General features: G+C 33.4%; 1 long non-coding RNA gene across 1 annotated transcript in view; it reads left to right on the forward strand.

The window, feature by feature from the left end:
• The window catches only part of LOC309660209, a 114,835-nt gene extending 94,840 nt beyond the window's left edge, over window positions 1–19,995 (forward strand). The window contains exon 2 of the long non-coding RNA XR_014263272.1: window positions 4,152–19,995. This is a non-coding gene — a long non-coding RNA (uncharacterized lncRNA). The remainder of the gene's footprint in view (window positions 1–4,151) is intronic.
• Window positions 19,996–20,718: the final 723 nt, after the last annotated feature.

Consider the following 20,718-nt stretch of genomic DNA (forward strand, 5'->3'; position numbering starts at 1 on the left):
GTAGGAGTCAGCATCATCAACCTTCAGGTCCAACTGGTCTGAGGTCTACATGTTTGTGGGCAGCATACCATCTTAACTTCTCCCACCTGGAGGGCATTTCAGCATCTGCAAAATAGCTCAAAGATATTGTTGTGTGTATTGTTGATGGGAAAACAGGACCTTTCCCCAAGGCTACTCTTGACTGTTTGTTTCTCCCTGGTCTCACATCCCCTCCTTTCCCTAATTAACAACTGCTTGTTAATTGGAACTCAGGGAAGGTCATGGAGGCTGAATGAAGGCTGTTTCCTGTACTCAAAGAAATGGGGGACACAGAAAGTCTTTGTGCCCAGGAGCCCCACAGGGCCCTGCTGGGTATCAACACTATGATAGCAGCACTGTAAGACCTTTTAAGACACCAGACAACACGTGCTCAGAATTCTGATACACAAACACTGTGAGATAATAAACATGTGTTGTTTAAACTGCTAAGTTTGTGGTAATTTTTTATATAGCAATAGAAAACTAAAAACTATTAAAATGGAAATACAATTTTATCCATATTCTGAAAATACAGCTTACTTTGATTTCCAGTAATGCTTTGTGAATTTTTTTCTTGGTAAGAATTTTTTTTTTTTTGAAGTGTGTAAGTGGCTCATGAACTTTTTAATATCCTTCATGAATCCTGGTTAGTTTTGAGTGTCACATACATGCAGATTTTATCTTTCAATAAAGTAAATGTTGATTGGTGATGTCATGCTCATAGTTGTCTCAGATCTGTTATTTGGAAAGTACCACTTCACTTTTATTTATATTTATGCATTTGTGCATTGGTTATACAAAATCAAGAATAAGACTTGCGACCCCTGATTTCCATATTTGAAAAATAAATCTGACTGCTTTAATGAATGGCTTTCTGGAGAGCAAAATGCAATTTCAATAATGAAAAGTGAAACAAAATTATTTTTCAGAGGAGATATATTCCTCTAACATTGTTTAGTGACACTTTTCTGTAGAGAGTACCAGATCCATCCAACTACATGATGCTAGCAGAGTTTCAAATTTTCATGATTTGGGGAGATACTAGGCTGAAAGGCCTCCAAAAATAATAGGAGACATATTTGGAAAGCATTTGTCACTTGATCCTTACATCATTGAAAGGAAAAATAAAAACAAACTTAAAGCTGAGGGAGCAAATTTCATTTTGAGGTTTTGTTCTTACCTAAAATATTTGACTTCTGGCTTCAGCTTCAACATGTAAAGAGCTCTGTAGTTATCAGTTTCATCTTTACGATAAGAAAAAATTGAAAAAACTGAAAATCAACATAATTTCTTGAACTATCAAAGAACTAAGATTGTAGGACATACCACCACCTCAAAACCATCAGGAAATACGCCCAGATAACTCTCATTAACAAAGGCTTACTCTGTAAAGGAAAAGATTATTAGAGCATGGGGAAGGGCATTTCTCCCACTCCAGTCCCCTGTAGCCTTCCTCTCTCAGCTAGGAAGGGGAAAAAAGAAACACTAGTAAAAGTCGCAGCTCAGGGACACAGATTCACTAAAAACTGAGATATACTTATAAGCTTGTAGATGTGTCCCCTCCTCTATACCTCACCACAATACCAACAAACTTCACATAAAATAACAAAGGAGTATAGCCAAAATTGTTGCATATCATATACTTTCTTTAGAAGGAATACTTGGAAAAACCCAAAGAAAATGGGATCGATAAAAAAAAAAAAAAAAGAATACCAGAAAAGTTTTAAGTCTCTGGCATCTACAGTTATAACAATAATTAAACACAGCACCACTCCTAGACAGATTAACATAAAGCCTCAAAATAAAAGGCTATTAACCTCAGCTCATATTATGCTCTATATTGGTGGTCCCCAACCATTTTGGCACAAGGGACTGGTTTTGTAAAAGAAAATTTTTCCACGGACAGGCTGGGGGGGGGATGGTTCAGGAGGTAATGCAAGTGATGGGGAGTGATGGGGAGCAGCAGATGAAGCTTCGCTCACTGGCCCACCACTCACCTCCTGCTGTGTGGCCTGGTTCCTAACAGGCTGCAGTCTGGTAATGATCCACAGCCTGGGGGTTGGGGACACCTACTCTATATCATGTACAGCTTTCAACAAAAAAATACAAGGCATATCAAGGGTATAAGAAACTACAGTCCATAGAGACAAAATGAGTATTGCAACCAGACTCAGATATGACATACATATTGAAATCATTGAACAGGGAATTTACAATCATTGTGATTAATATGTTAATGTCTCTAATGGAAAAGTACAAAACATGCAAGAAAATACAGCAGTATAAGCAGAGTAATGAACACTAAGAAAGGATCAAAAGAAAATTATAGAAAAAATCCCCAAAGTAACAGAAATGAAGAATGCCTTGATAGGCTCATCCCTAGACAGGATAAGGTCAGGGAAAGAATCAGTAAGCTTGAAGATAAGTCAATAGTAATTCCTAAATGATATGCAAAATGTGTGGGGAAAAAAAAGCAAAATAGAACACCCAAGAATTGTGGGACAACAATTCCAAAGGCATAACTTATGTCTAATTGGAATAGCAGAAGTAAAAGAAAGAGAAAATGAAGCAGAAGAAATATTTGAAGTAGTAATGGCTAGTAATTTTCCAGAATTATTTGTGTCTGTGACAGACACTTTATCACATATCTAAGGAGCTTAGAGAAAGCTGAGCAGAATAAACACCAAATATCTATACCTAGGCATATCATATTAAAACTTAAGTAAACCAAAGACTAAGAGAAAATCTTGAAAAAAGTCAGAGGGATAAGGGTGAGGACTATTACCAATGGTGGAAGAATTACACTTCTCATCAGAAATCATATAAGAAAGGAGGAAGTGGAATAACACTATGTAAAGTATTAAAAGACAAATAACAGCCTAAAATTCTATGTAAGGTGAACTGACTTTCAAAATGGAAGAAAAAAAAAATTTTGTCAAACAAACAAAAACTGAAAGACTTCACCACCAGCAGATCTTCCTTGAAAAAAAGATTAAAAATATTTTATTCCAATAAAGGAAAGGGAGATAAATCAGAAAGTTGAATCTCTAGAAATTCATGTTTGCTTAAAGTAGGAACAGCAACAATGTATTAGATGACTATAACATAAAAATATTGGAAATGTATGACAATAAAGTCATAAAGAGAGGAAAAAAGAATTGAGAATAGTTTGTTATAAAGTATCTGCAGTATACATGAAAGGGTATACTGTTATTCGATGATGACTTAGATTAATTTAAAATGTATAATAAAAACTCTAGGGAAATTACTAAAAAGTGTTTTAAAAAAAAGTATAATTGATGTAAGAAATGAGATAAAATGGAATAATATAAAATGGTCATTTAAAACCAGAGAAAGCAGAAAAAGTGATGAAAAAAAAACCAAAAATCAAATGCAACAAAAATAGTTAAAATATGGTATATATTAATCAAAATATATAAATAATCCTTTCTAATGTGAATTGTCTAAGTATACCAATTAAATGGCAGAGATAGTCAGAGAGAATTAAAAAATAAGATTTAATTCATCTATAAGTAACCCACTTTAAATACAAATATTCTAACAGATTAAAAGTAAAGGGAAGGAGAAAAACATAGCATACTAACACTAATAGAAATAAATCTGTAGTAGTTATATTAATTTCAGACAAAGCAGACTTCAGAACAAGAAAAAATATTAGGGATAAAAAAGAATATTACATGTGTCAGTTCTTTACATTTATGCAACAATTCTAAAAATATATGCACTCAACAACAGACCACCAAAACACATGAGACAAAAACTGACATAACTGACAGGAAAAAATAGGCAAGTCTGCTAATATAGTTGGAAACTTCAGCATCTCTCTTTCAATAACTGAAAGATCCAGCAGGCAGAAAATAAGTAAACATACAGTTGACCTGAACATCAGTCAACTTGATCTAACTGACATTTATAGAAAACCTCATCCATCAACCACAGAATACATATTCTTCTCAAATTTACATAAAAAATTTACCAAGATACACTACATCCAGGGCCATAAAATACAGCTTAATGAGTTTAAGGTTATAGAAATCATACAAATTATGTTCTGAGGCTACAGTGAAATCAAACTAGAAATCAAAAACAGGAGAGCCAGAAAATCACAAAAGTTTGGAGATTAAAAAAAAAATTTTAAATAACACATAGGTTAAAGACAAAGTCTAAAGGAAAATTTTAAAAAATATAACTATGATAGTATCTATTAAGAGGATTGAATCAATAGCAAACTTGCATAAAAGAAAGTACCAGGACCAGATGATTTCACTGATGAATCCTACCAAAAAATTAAGAAAGAAATTATACCAGTTCTTTACAAACTTTTCCAAAATATAGCAGCATTCTATGAGTTCAATATTTGGCATTACCCTAATACCAAAACAAGATTAAGATATTATAAGAAAAGAAAATTACAGATCAATATCTCTCATAACTATAGATGCAAATATCCTCAAGAGAACATTAGCAATTTGAAACAAAAAGAATAAAATACCTAAGAATAAACCTACCTAAGGAGACAAAAGACCGGTATGCAGAAAGCTATAAGACACTGATGAAAGAAATTAAAGATGATACAAACAGATGGAGAGATATACCATGTTCTTGGATTGGAAGAATCAACATTGTGAAAATGACTATACTACCCAAAGCAAAGTACAGAGTCAATGCAATCCCTATCAAACTACCAATGGCATTTTTCACAGAATTAGAACAAAAAATTTCACAATTTGTATGGAAACACAAAAGACCCCGAATAGCCAAAGCAATCTTAAGAAAGAAAAATGGAGCTGGAGGAATCAGGCTCCCTGGCTTCAGACTATATTACAAAGCTACAGTCATCAAGACAGTATGGTACTGGCACAAAAACAGAAATATATATCAATGGAACAGGATAGAAAACCCAGAGATAAACCCATGCACATATGGTCACCTTATCTTTGACAAAGGAGGCAAGAATATACGATGGAGAAAAGACAGTCTCTTCAATAAGTGATGCTGGGAAAACTGGACAGCTACATGTAAAATAATCAAATTAGAACACTCCTTAACACCATACACAAAAATAAACTCAAAATGGACTAAAGACCTAAATGTAAGGCCAGACACTATAAAACTCTTAGAGGAAAACATAGGCAGAACACTCTGACATAAATCACAGCAAGATCCTTTTTGACCCACCTCCTAGAGAAATGGAAATAAAAACACAAATAAACAAATGGGACCTAATGAAAGTTAAAAGCTTTTGCACAGCAAAGGAAACTATAAACAAGACGAAAAGACAACCCTCAGAATGGGAGAAAATATTTGCCAACAAAGCAACTGACAAAGGTTTAATCTCCAAAATATACAAGCAGCTCATGCAGCTCAATATTAGAAAAAAACACAACCCAATTCAAAAATGGGCAGAAGACCTAAATAGACATTTCTCCAAAGAACATATACAGATTGCCAGCAAACACATGAAACAATGCTCAACATCATTAATCATTAGAGAAATGCAAATCAAAACTACAATGAGCTATCACCTCACACTGGTCAGAATGGCCATCATCACAAAATCTACAAACAATAAATGCTGGAAAGGGTGTGGAGAAAATGAAACACTCTTGCACTGTTGGTGGGAATGTAAATTGATACAGCCACTATATAGAACAGTATGGAAGTTCCTTAAAAAACTAAGAATAGAACTACCATATGACCCAGCAATCCCACTACTGGGCATCAACCCTGAGAAAACCATAATTCAAAAAGAGTCATGTACCACAATGTTCATTGCAGCAGTATTTACAATAGCCAGGACATGGAAGCAACCTAAGTGTCCATCAACAGATGAATGGATAAAGAAGATGTGGCACATATATACAATGGAATATTACTCAGTCATAAACAGAAATGAAACTGAGTTATTTGCAGTGAGGTGGATGGACCTAGAGACTGTCATACAGAGTGAAGTAAGTCAGAAAGAGAAAAACAAATACCGTATGCTAACACATATATATGGAAACATAAAAAAAAAAAAAAAGGTTCTGAAGAACTTAGGGGCAGGACAGGAATAAAGACTCAGATATAGAGAATGGACTTGAGGACATGGGGAGGGGGAAGGGTAAGCTGAGACGAAGTGAGAGAGTGGCATGGATATATATACACTACCAAATGTAAAATATATAGCTAGTGGAAAGCAGCCACATGGCACAGGGAGATTAGCTCGGTGCTTTGTGTCCACCTAGAGGGGTGGGATAGGGAGAGTGGGAGGGAGACGCAAGAGGGAGTAGAAATGGGGATAAATGTTTATGTATAGCTGATTCACTTTGTTATACAGCAGAAACTACACACCATTGTAAAGCAATTATACTCCAATAAAGATGTTTAAAAAAATTAGCAAATTGAATCCAACAATGTGTAAGTAGAAATATATACCATGACCAGGTTGAATTTATTCCACATATACAAGAATGATTCAATATATGAAAATCAATCACTATAATCTATCACATCAAGAAGCTAAAGAAGAAAAATCTTATATCAGTAGTTTCAGAAAAAGCATTTGACAAAGTCTAAAACCTATTCATGATCAGTTTTCAGCTAAGACTAGAGGAGAACTTTCTCAAATATGTCTCCACCACATCTACAAAAAATCTACAGTTAACATCACATTTAGTGAGAAAGCTGACACTTTCCACCTAAGGTTGGGAACAGGGCAAGAATGTCTTCTTTCACTATTCCTATTCAATATCATACTGGAAGTCTTAGCTAGTACAATAAGAAAAGAAAACAAAATAAACTGAGAGAAAATAACAGTTTTGGGAGGAAAAAATGAATTTACCAATGACATGGTTGCGTATGTAGAAAGTTCCAAAGAATTGACAAAAAAAAAAAAAGAAAGAAAGATAGAAAGGAAGGAAGGAAGGAAGAAGGAAAGAAAGAAAGAGAAACAACCCTCCTGGAATTAATGAGTCAGTATAGTAAGGCACAGGACAGAAGGTTAATATGTGAGTGGAGACTATGAAACTAAAGTCAAAATAAACTGCACATAAGCATTGTACTCTAACTGATAAAGTAGTGTCCCACAGAAGTGTGAGTTAACAGTTTTGCTACTTCTGTACATTAGATGCATACTGGAATGGATGCTTGGAGTCAGGTTTCTCACTTAGAGAAACATACGAGGAAAGGGTGGAGACTTGAATGATACACATGGTAATAGATTTGAATTATTCATTAACTTATGTTTAGCTTAATGTAAATACAGTTGGTTACATACAGAAATATCTAGATAGATTAGACAGACAGACAGGCAGATAGATGTACTGTATATACAAGCGTTAGTATACATACATGTATTTCTTTGCTCTGTAATCTAAATGATTGGGATCTCAGTCACAATGAGCACACCAGTGCCTATTTTGTGGTATCTAATACGATTCTCCAACAAAGGAACCAGAACTCCTTAGAAAAGTGGCAAATAATATAAAATATAGAACTGAGATGTAAAATATAGAAGATAATTCTGGAGTATCAAGTAGTGCTAAAAAGTAGAGAACAGTTAAAAACACACGCACACGTGCAATGATAGTGATATGTCCACGGGACATAGGAGCTGGATAAAGAGCTCCTAATGGTCAATACAATTTGAACAACAAAATCAATAAGATAGTATTAGATTTTCACCCAAAGTATAAAATAAATATTCATGAGTCTATACTGATACAGATAAATGAGTGAATACATAAATGGGGTTTAAAAGAAAAATTCCCCATGAAGAATTCCAAATAATTTATGTAAATACTTTACCCTCAAGGAAGTGAAGCATAGCTCCCAGTCCTTAAATGTAAACTGCATATAATGACTTCCCTTTAAAGAGTACAGTCTGAAGTGTGTGTATAGAGGGGACATGGGAAGAGTAATTTTACAGTGGAAAAACCTGACAAACACTTTCTCAACTCAGCCAGATACGATGTGATGAGAAGGATAGTTTATCTCTGTAATCTTCCTCCCAAATATATGTAACCCTAGTTTAATATTGAAAAAAAAAGTCATAAAAGTCCCAAATGAGGGACAAAAACTTTATCATTACTCCACAAAATTGTCAAGATCATCAAAGACAAAGAAAATCTGAGAAACTGTTATAACAAAGAGAAGTCTAAGGAAACACAATTTCTACACATAATGTGTTATCCTGGATGAGATCCTGGAATAGAAAAAGTGCCTAAGGTCAAACCTAAGGAAATCTGAAAAAAGAATGGTCTCTATGCATTCATAATAATATATTAATATTGGCTCATTAATTATAAAAATGTGACACAATTAGATAAGTTGTCAATAATAGGGGGAACTGTGTGTGAGGTATATGGGAATCTCTCTACTATCTTCCCAATTTTTCTGTAAATAAAAAACTTTCTAAAATATACATTTTAAAAATTATAGTAGGATTTTCAATGTCATACCAGTGTTGTGACATTAGTTTTAAGTCCCCCAGTGTCCCATTTCTGTAACCCTCTTGGGGTTACTGCCTCTGCACCTCTGTTTAGTATTTTGAAGGATATAGTCCCGTTTTTGGTCATTCTTCCATCCCTGACTAGCTAATCACAATCTTAGTAGAAATAAAAATTTTTGAATAGTCCCTTTTGTATTAATTCTTCTCATAAAATCCTTTGTATTAAACACACACACGCACACACATTTTAGCTAATGTTACATATATTTTAACTGAAAGAATCTAAAGGGAGTAGAAATAGGAGAATAACAACCTGTTACTGTTCCTGGGGAAATAATTAAATTTTAAAATATGACCATTGACTAGCATGTTCCTTGATGCTTTGTCCGAATTTCAGCACAATTAGAGTCTGAGAAGTTATTGGAAAAGTGCTATTTAAAGTAAAATGAGGGACTTCCCTAGTGGCACAGCCGTTAAGAATCCGCCTGCCAATGCAGGGGACACGGGCTCGAACCCTGGTCCGGGAAGATCCCACATGCCGCGGAGCAACTAAGCCCGTGCGCAACAACTACTGAGCCTGCACTCTAGAGCCCGCAAGCCACAACTACTAAGTCCACATGCCACAACTACTGAAGCCCGTGTACCTAGAGCCCGTGCTCTGCAACAAGAGAAGCCACTGCAATGAGAAGCCCACTTGCTGCAACGGAGAGTAGCCCCCACTCACCGCAACTAGAGAAAGCGTGTGCACAGCAACGAAGACCCAACTCAGCCAAAAATAAAAAGATGAATAAATAAATAAATAAATTTATTTAAAAGAAGTAAAATGATGCTTATAGAAAACTATGTATTTACTTCTAAAAAGGTAACGTAAACCAACTGAATACTTCATTCTTTGTTTGCTTTCTTTTAGTAGGAATTATTTCAGCTCAATACAGTACACTAGCTATTTTTTATTAATGACAACTTTAATGGTCACTTTTATATGTATTTGATTAATAACAAATTAACTTGTACATAAAAATGCAGTTTGATTGAAATACAGGATTCATCAGGGAAAATAATTAGAATTCTTTTTGGTGGTGGAATGGTGCTTAGCAATGTGCTAGGGCCTTAGAGGGAATCAAAATCAGTGAGATAAAATCCTTACCTTCACAGTACTTGCTGGTTTAATGGTGAGGGCAGATGGTGGTGAAGAGATGAAAATAGAATAAAAACATGACTACAAAGTAAAGAAACAATTGTGTCACAAAACAAAAGGCATCTAGAGGAGGAGAATAGTAACTCTCCATAGATCAAGTGATATCAGTTATAAAACAAATATAAAAGCAGAAATGGAAAAGAGAACATGATATATAGAGTGAATAAATGAACAGAATTCTTGCTCTTAAGGTTCTAATTATCAAGGAAGATAATGGGAATGGGGCAGATAAATTGTGATAAAATATGAGAAGCCATGAAAAAATACCCTGCAGAGTATAGATCAACAGACTGCTTGGGAAAGTTGGGAAAAGGCTTGATTGAAGAGTCACTATTTTTGGTAGGTTTTGCAGATGAGTTTGTCAAAGAATTGAATACTACAGGCCAGTACTACAAAAAGCATCTACAGTGTCTCCAGAATGTGGAGAATTTCACACAGGATACATTAGGGACATGGTGGAAATTGAAACGTTAAGCTGGGGTAAGGTTTTGAAAGTCTGTGGACCAATATGAAAGCTGGTCCTGCTTCAGAGCAGATGGGAATTGAGAATGGAGACTCATGATTGGTTTTAGTGGCTCCTAATTTGTTCAATAACTAATAAACGAGCCATACAAGGTATACTCACAAGGTCAAGGATCCAAGTGAGTCAGTAAGTCACATTTTATTCTCTCCTTTGTTTCTCAAGAAGTCCTCCAATGGAAATGGCCAGTGAAGACTACAGAGAATGAGAAATTTTTCAAGTCAAAGGAACTCAGGATACCCTTAGAAAATAAAGAGTATACCAATTACCATATAGTGTTTTGTTCATTGTACCACAGTTAAATTTGTTTTAGTTTTGTCTCTTAATGTAACATCGGGACTAATACAGTAAGCCTGGCCATACGCTCCCATTGGCCATGATGCCAATTAAAGACATACAATTGTTTTTTTAAATGCTATTATCTAAACAAAATAATTTGATCTGTTAGAGACATAGTGACATGGCCAATTTTTTCTCTGGTAAGACAATGCCGTCAGTGTGATGATCAGTTAATTTGAAATGGGATAGGAGAAGAGATCGATGACAGGGATAGGATGCTGTTGTAATCACCAAAATAAAAGATGACAAGGTCCAAAATTAGAGCAGTTGAGATGAGAATGGAGAGGTTAGATGTGAAAATCATGTGTGAATGAGAAGTGAAAGAGTTTAATGAATTTGGATAAAGAGGAAGAGAATAACACTCTTACTAGCTTGAGGAAATGGGTTACGGACGAGCAAAAAGACACTTATTGAAAAATATCAGAATCATTAAACTTAGGTTACAGAAAACATCCATGAAACACAGTAACTGGAGTCCAGGGTCAAAAACCCTGGCTTCAAAAACAAACAAAACAAAACCCTGACTCCACCACTTTCCTGTGTAACCTTGAGCAAGCTACTTAACTTCAGTGTGTCTGCTTATCTGAAATTAGAGAATAATAATAGCACTAGTCAGCCAAAGTTTTTGTAAACGTTAAGTGAGATAATATTGTAACATTTAAAACAGTGACAGACGCTCAAGACGGGAAACATCATTTTCAGATACATGAATTAATGAATGTGGAAAAAAGATTACTAGGAATGGTAATTGAAATAGAAATGAATAACTAACAGAACTTGTAGAATCTTGATATTTAAGAATTTCAAATGAAAAAGGATAATATATAAACTAAAATGAAAAAAGTAGTCAGAGAAGTAAGAAAATAACCAGAATAGTGAGGTGCAAAGGAAGACAATGGAGAGAATACAGACTTTGCAAACTGCAGAAAAACATTATTGGTTTTATAGAAGAAAGAAGCATAATACACTGTATCAAAAATTTGGATTTATACTAAAAATATGGAATATTGAATAATTTATCAGTAAAGAGAGCACTAGCTGAACCTTCAGAACTCAACTGTGGTAAAAACTTCTTTTGACATTTTGGTAAGCTTAATAACAGGATGTGACTGTAATATCATATTAAAAATTAAGAAATATACAATTAATTATAGAAAGTAAGAAGACATGAACAAACTTGATTTGCTTTGGAATCCCTTCAAATACCAGAGATATTATAGCTTGCATTTCTCAGGTGGAGAAAGATACACACAGGTCTTAAATAAACTATGTAAGAAAAAATAATAATCACTAGGAAATACAAGATTCTTGTAGAGACTTGGGGGGGGTGCATTATTTCATATTTTGAATATCTATTAAAATTAACAGATTATATCCTACAATTTGGATCAGTAGTTCAGGACATAGGCATCAATGTTGCTTGATGTTGCCTACATACCCAAACTGGTAATACATAGCATAATTGTAAATGTTAAAGTCTTTCTACATCCAAAAATAATGAAAAATGAACACTTGGTTCACTTTCTCAAAATATCTTTCTCAAATAGTCTTAATTAACAAACCTTAATTCTATTTTTTTTTTTTTTTTACTTTTTCCTAGTTTTAAAGTAAACAACCCTATTAAAGTTTGCACTGAAAATCTTAAAAAAAATCACTAAGAATATTCAGGTATTCATGAAGTATTGAAATATGGATAATGACTTGAGCATGCCACTAAAATGATCATCTGTTCCCAATTAATACTGATATATTGCAGTTGGGAGGTCTTTCAATGATCACATTACTGGGAAATTATTGCTACTCATATAATTCGTTCTTATAATCATGCATTTATCAAAGATAGAAAAGACAAGTCTCTCAAGAGGCTTATTAAAATCCTTATTCTCTTGATTTTTAATTGGTAAAGAAGATAGCTTTTCCATTTTTTTTTCCTGAAAGAACAACTGGGTTTTCATCAGCAGAAGTATCATGTAAAATTATGCAATTGTCATATACATAAATCTCCACTTTTAAAGGGCAGAAATAATATGCCAAAGTGAAGAATCACTTTATAGCACTTTTTGTTCTATGAACTCATAATCAAATCGAAAATTATTTATTAAACATCTATAGATACAAGGCAATCTATTAACCACTGAAGTTAAATAGCATAAAAGTGATAAGGTAAATGTACATAATACTGGGAAACAAGTTATATGTAGATTCTTTCATTTACTTCAGAATTATTTTTACCAATTTTTATAAGTTTAAGTAACTCTAAATTGTTGTATTTAATTATATATTTCTAATCCATAAACGTGGCAATGTGTCTAGCAAGACAGAACATTAAAATACAGTCACTTTCTAAGTACATTTTAGGCACCCATCCTCAGTTCTAATGCCCTGGTTCATCCTGTGACTGCGCATGCCAACATGTTTGACATCAGACAATAAATTTCAGATACTCTTATAGGTGGGTGGAGTAAGTAATTCAAAATAACAAAGGATTTATGACTTCTTGTTGTCCTCAATCACCAAGTCAAGTTTCTTCACTGTAGAGTCACTCCCTTCCTGCTTTACTTCATCCCCACATTTCCACACTACATACCTTAGAAATTCTTATGTCCAGCCCATACCTGGAATAGGGAGTCATACTCTCCCAACTTGAGGGCGGAGTATCTTCATAAATTAGTTGGAATAATTCTGCATGAGACATTTGTCTCTTCTTTCCCATTAATTAATTAATGTTTGTATGGTCTTATGGATATTTATTCTATACTTTGTGTTATAATACTATGTTAAGATTGTTCATATTGTTTCAGCTTTGGCTGAACACTGAGGACTCATTTAGTTGGCCCTTGAACTCCTATCACTGTGTGTGTGTGTGTGTGTGTGTGTGTGTGTGTGTGTGTGTGTTTGGGCATTTTCTTACTTTCTGGAATTACAAGATGCTATATTTGTATTTTCTTCCCTAGTCTTAGAATCAGGTATTTCTACAGGAAGCCCTAGTAGCTTTTATTGGAGAATGGTAAAGGTAAACAAGATCTGGGTACCAGATGTGCTCCTTGCTACTGGGATGTTTGTTTGTTTGTTTGTTTGTTTTTAACCTTCTCTGCTAACAGAGAAAAATTATATGTGGTTATACAAACCTGCATATTTACGCATATCTATAAATATTTCTGTGGGTAACCCTCTGTATTTATACTCAGCTAAACTTGAGTTTATTCTTATGTCTCCAATCCATTACCACATGTATCATTCTAGCTTCTTCCCCTGCTTATCTGTAAACTCCCACTCCAACAGTGAGACTCTGGCTCCCATCAATTCTCATCTGTTTATTTAATTATTGCATGAATAGCAACATCAAAGTCATAAATCATGTTGACAATATGTATACTTGATATGATGTAATGACAATGGCACTTTACTTCTGTGGTCTTCCTAGCATTAACCCATAGCACTAATCTCATCAAGAAAAAAAGAATTAGAGAATCCAGTTGAGGAAACTTCTTCAATACCCGAGTATTGTCCAAAATATTCCAACAGAAAAGGGACATTAGGTAAAAACTAATAAAATCTAAAATAAACTATAGACTTTAATTATAATGTATCAACATTGGTTAATTTACTGTAACAAATCATCATACCAACCTAAGATGTTAATAATAAAGGAAACTGTGAACTCTCTGTACTATATTCTCTGATTTTTGAGTAAATCCAAAACTATTCTAAAAAGTAAAGTTTGATAAAAAGATTCTTAGAAAAGAATTTTTAATGTGTTTCAAAGTATGCTCACACAAACAGATATCAATAATTAAATTGTTGTGCATATAAGTAAATAAAGAACTATTTAAGTAATATCATATATAGATATTATTACAGGAAAGATGTACTTTTTAAAAACTATTCTTAGGAATAAATCATTTGACAGCTAAAATTTGGCTCTGTGGTAGGTTTCATATTTAACAGTTGTAAGATAAATCTAATTAATAGTAGAAGATAACTTGAAAATCCAAATTTTTAAATGTATAAAAAGAATATGTTTTTACACCATATAAAACATTTAAGTAAATGTATTACACTGTATTTTCAGTATGATTAGGGACAACATGACAGTGTCAGTCAAATGTTTTAGTAGCCTGGTGTAGAGATGATAAATTATACTAATAACATATATGTATTAATTGTCTCTGCTGTGTAACAAATTATCACAGATTTTGCAGTCTGAACTAGCGTACATTTATTATCTCACGGTTTCTGTGGGTCAGGGTCAGTTAAGCCTAGGCAGAGCTTAACTGGGTCCTCCACTCAATATCTCCCAATGATGCCATCAAGTTACTGGGTGGGCTTTGTTTCTTTCTGGAACTTAGGGTCCTCTTCCAAGCTCCAAGTTTGTTAGAAGAGTGTAGTTATTTGCAGTTGTAGGACTGAGTTCTATATTTTCTTGCCGACTGTCAGCCAGGGTTCCCTTTCATCTCCTAGAGCCCCCGTGCATTTCTTGCCTTAATGGCCATCTCACAGGTTCCTGTACAGCGTGGCAGCTCACTTCTTTAAAGCCAGCAGAAGGATTTTTCTCTTCATGAATGGCACAGTGTCTCTCTCTTTTTTTTAATATAATTTTACTTTTATTTTTATTTATTTACTTATTTTTTTGTCTGAGTTGGGTCTTTGCTGCTGTGCACGGGCTATCTCTAGTTGCAGCAAGTGGGGGGCTACTCTTCATTGCAGTGTGTGGGCTTCTCACTGTGGTGGCCTCTCTTGTTGCAGAGCATGGGCTCTAGGTGCTCAAGCTTCAGTAGTTGCAGCACGCAGGCTCAGTAGTTGTGGCTCGCGGGCTCTAGAGCTCAGGCTCAGTAGTGGTGGCGCATGGGCTTGGTTGCTCTGCAGCATGTGGGATCTTCCAGACCAGGGATCGAACCGTGTCCCCTGCATTGGCAGGCAGATTCTTAACCACTGCGGCACCAGGGAAGTTCCACAGTGTCTCTTTAAGGGCTTTCAACACATGTTGTGTTTTCTCTCAGTGCATTCTAATCAAGGAAGTCATAATGCCTATTTATGCCAGTACTGTAGATCTTAATTTTAATCACTCAGTTAAGGTGATGACTTCCAGCTTTATCCACTGTGAAATTATTTCCCCATTGTAATCAATAAGTATATTATGGTGCTATACTTTGAGATTATTACAATTAGCTATTAATCATAAAACTTTCAAATGCTAATTAAGCATTCATTGATGATTCTTGCCTAGGTCAATTATTATTTTTATGGTTACCAAATTTTATAATTCTACATATTTCAGCTTTCTACTGTAAGGAAGAACTTTCCCTTCTTAGTTATTTGTTTGCATATATTAATTTATTTATATCAATATGGGTTATGGGTTCTTATTGTGTTCACTGTATTATAATTATCTACTTATATTTATTTATTTGATACTTAAATTGTCAGAAATTTCCAGTATGGACCCCTTCACGTTGAATCTTGTGTTCTTTTGAAATATCTCCATCATTCTTTAAGCACTTCCTGACTTGTTAGCACAAAAATGTATTCTAGGCTCATCTAGGATCAGTTGATCTAGTCCTGGCAACGCCATTTCATGAAGGACCTCTAGCTCCTTTTAGTAAAGGCTTGAATATAGAAGCCAAAATCTGGCCACTGCTCTGTGCTACCAAAGGTCATGGCTTCTTGGCTATATCAGAAGACAGGGTTAGGAAATAAATGAATGTATATGCGTACTTTCACACATATCTATAAACCTCTCTTCTATTTCAATATCTATCTATTATGTATCCATCGATCATCTGCCAATTCCAAACCTGCCACCTACCAATCTGAAGCAGCCTGACTTTTTCTTTAGTCTCTCCCTTCCCTACTCCTATAGGACCAGTTTCAGATTTCACCTGGGAAGCTCCCAAGGAGCTTTCCAACTAACACAGTAACAAATTGGGATCTCATTATCACAAGATATTAACCTATTTACTCACTCACAGAATACACAGAAAGTACTTTAAGAGTTGCTAACACATAAAAATAGGAAAATGAAACAGCAACTGAAGTACAGGATTTGTGTTTAGCCTAAGAGCATGTTGTCCAAAAACTGTTAATTCCCCCCCCCCTTTCCTATAGTTATACTATTCTTTTGAAATGTACTTGAATTTATGTGTTTCTGTTCATTTTTATGTTAGTATGTTTTCTCTATCCCCTTTGATTTCTGAGTTTATTATTTTTTGAGTATGTGAAACATTAACATAATTTAAAAAGTCAGAGTTGTATAAAAAATATATTCACAGAAGTGTTCTTCTCAACCCCTATTATTTCTATTCTTTCTACACTGTATGCTTCCATCTCAACATAAGGAACTAATATTATTGGTTTCTGGCTTATCCTTTCTGTGTTTATCTCTTTATGCATAAGTAAGCAAATACGTATTATTTTAATTTTCCCTTCCTTTTTCACAAAATGTGTTATTTCTCTGTATGTATAGATATTCTTTTCTATTTTCTTGAAAATCATTCTACATCAGATCTTATAGATCTTTTACATTCCATTTTACAACTGCATGACCATTTTGTGGCTATACCAGTTTATTAACCACTCTTCTATGTTTGGGGTATTTACACTGTTTCCAGTATATTGTAAATACAAAAAATGCTGCAATTAATAAATATACATTTATGTATTTTTATATTATTGGAGGTGTATCTTTAGCATAAACTCCACAAGAAGGGAAATTTTGGAGTCATAAGATCAACACATATGTTGTTTTGTTAGACATTGTCAAATTCTACTCCATAAGGATTTTACAGATTGGAATTTGCACCAAAAAAAGTATGAGTGCCAGATTTCCCACAGCTGTATGAACAAATTCATAGAATTTTAGAAGTGACAAAAAAAAAAAGATGAGATAAAGGATTCACTGCCTAATATTGGGCTATCCTTGATAATTTTATAATGGCAAATAGTATTCCAACACTTTGCATTGAACAAAGATAAGGTATGGCACAGAATGAAACTTACTTCTTAGAGCTGTAAAACCTAATTCTGTTTCTTCAGTTTTGATAAAAATAGTGAAAATTCTATTTCTTGAATATTCATGTGTCTATAATAATGAGTAAAGTATACCATTTTGTTAAACCTCAATTTCCAAAATGGGGAGAGGGCTATCTACTCCAGGTTAAAAATAACTCATTATGTAATGTAACTTCTAAATAAATGGGTTTTATTTAAAATAAACTTTTCCTAAATTTCCTAAAGGTGTATTGAAAAACATATTTTATATTATTGAAAATTATGTTTTTTAAGAAAACCCATGACATACTAAAGAAAATATCACTTCCCTTTTGGATGGGGAAAAATAGTTTTTATTTCCCAAGGATTGCACGTAGGTATATATTTTGCAACTCTATTAATTCCAATAATACCTTATCAAAATCTGCTCTTCAATTTTTCCACATAGATTTATAGGCTCAAACAGAGATGATACACAATCTTTGAGCATAATCAGTGTACTCTGCACTGCAAAATAAGCCTACATGGCTGAGTTCCTTGCCTGAATGCTTCTGCAAACACATTACGACCTGTCTTGTGCTATACATTACTATTAGCAAATGAAATACTGATGTAGTTTGGGTATACTCATTACTGTAGCCAACATTGTAGATTTATTCCATGATATGCATATAATTCAGTTTAGTAAACACACAATCCTGATTTATTTGGCTACTTGGAATCACAGAAGTCTTCAAAAGGATTCCTTTTTTCTCCCTAATGCAGCATCTGAAACATTACATTCTCGTCCCTGCTATAAATGCAATCTATATGTCACCCTTAATTTTACATATCATTTTAGGCCAGGCTTTGACTTTTACATGGTAAAAAGCACAGATCTAATATGACTTACATACTTGATATTTGATAATTAAAAAATAAGAATTTCTGATGAAAAAGTTAACTAGAAATGATTGCTACATTTAGTCTTTTTTTCTGGTTTAATTAATACTATAGATATATTATTTTAAATACTAAACCAGATATTTAAAATGCCCTATCATAACTCAATCAATATTAGTTGAATTAGGAGCATCTCCATATTTTAATAAAAAACTCTAGTATCTAAATTCATTATTGCTTCTTGTTTATTCTGTGAGCTAAGAATAGCATTTTATATATTTTTTAAAGCCACTGATTTCCTTTAAATAGAATGAAATCTTCATGTACTGTAACACATTGTTTAAGAATTTTGATATACTACAAGTGCATTCAAGCATTGTTTGATACAATTATTTGTTTAATCTGCTTTTTCTCTCTGCATTGTTTTGCTTCTTTCTTCTTTTCTGACTTTCTATCACTTTCCTATAAACCTGGTACAAGCACACACACCAGTGGAAGTATCATTATTTTAGATTTTTAAAATTACATTTGTTCTTCAAAGTAAAACTTTACACACATCATAGTTTCAAGGGTTTAAGGATTATTGAAGATTAAAAGATCCATCACATAATGAATAATTGTCATATAATAAATACATTTTGCTCTAAAATTATCATCAGGAAAAACAGGGTATTCTAAATTTGCCCAAAACATTCATGAATAGTCTACAAAGACACAGACACACATACACACACACATATGTGTATATATATATATTATATATATACAGATATAATATTAAGTAATATGTAATATGTTATTAAAATCAGAATAAAATGATCACTATTTTTTTCAAGAATTTTTCAACAAGAAAACACAATAATTTAGGCACAAAGAATGTACCTTTTCATGATAAACAGAGTTATTAGACAACATATTAAAAGGAAAATGTTGCATAAGGTTTATCTGCTCAAGGTTAGAGCTTATGTTAATTTATTTAATTAAAATAATTATCATTGAGTCATAAGACTTTTCCTTTACTTATTTGCTTATATTCATCTATTTGTAATGCCAGAACTAAAAGGAAATAGGTTTCCTTTAAATATATAAATATATACATACAAAAATATATATACACAGAAGTATATTCATACACATATACACACGTAGTTGTGTGTGTGTGTGTTTGGTTTGTTTCTGTCATCTGACCAACTGGCACTTAACTCTTAGGAATTCATTTTCAGTGTTTACCCTATGTTGTATGACTTAATTGACTTATAGCTTAACCACAAAACACATTTGATAATTTGATCTAATGTACATTTCCAGACACTATATATTTTTTCTATCTTTTGCTATTGAAATACGAATGCATATGAGAGAAAATGCCAGTCATTTTATTTTCTTCCAATTTAAAATTATTGGATATTGTTTCACAAACTAAAACACTAGTGCTTGGTTTAAAAGATTTAACTGCAAAGGTTATGATTCTATTAAAAATGTGTCCCAAATGTAAAAGAAATAATGTCACTATTTTTAAAGTGAAAAGCTGATTTCAAACCATATTACAAAGCTATAGTAATCAACCCAGTATGGTACTGGCATAAAAACAGACACGTAGCTTAATGGAGCAGAACTGAAAGCTCAGAAAGAAACCCATGCATGAACACATGTCAACTGATATTTGACAAGGGATCCAAAAATATTCAGTGGAGAAAAGACAGTCTTCAGTAAATGGTCCTGGGAAAATTGAATATTCACATGCAAAAAGATTAAACTAGATCCCTGTCTTACAGCACTTACAAAACTTAACCCCAAAATGGATTAAAGACTTGAATATAAGACCTAAACCACAAAATTCCTAGAAGAAAATATAGGGAACTTTTTTTTTTTTTTTTAACTTGAGTCTTGGCAATGATTTTTTGGATATAACACCTAAACCACAAGCAATAAAATTAAAAATAAACAAGTGAGATTACATCAAAATAAAAATCATCTGTACAGCATAGCAAATGAACAAAAAATGAAAAGACAACATACAGAATGTGAGCAAACATTTGCAAACCACACATCTGATTAGGGATTAATATCCAAAATATGTAAGGAACTCATACAACTCAATAGCAAAAAAAAAAAAAAAAAAAAAACCTAAAACTAATTCATCTAAAAAATGGGCAAACTGCCCAAATAGATATTTTTTTTCCAAAGAAGATATTCAATGGCCATGCACATGAAAAGGTGCTCAACATCACTAATCATCAGGGAATTGCAAATAGAAATTACTATAAGATATCACCTCACACCTGTCAGAATGGTTATCATCAGAAAGATGACATAACAAAT

This window comes from Balaenoptera physalus (genome assembly GCF_965194825.1).
Source record: "Balaenoptera physalus genome assembly, chromosome: 4".
Lineage (NCBI taxonomy): Eukaryota > Metazoa > Chordata > Mammalia > Artiodactyla > Balaenopteridae > Balaenoptera > Balaenoptera physalus.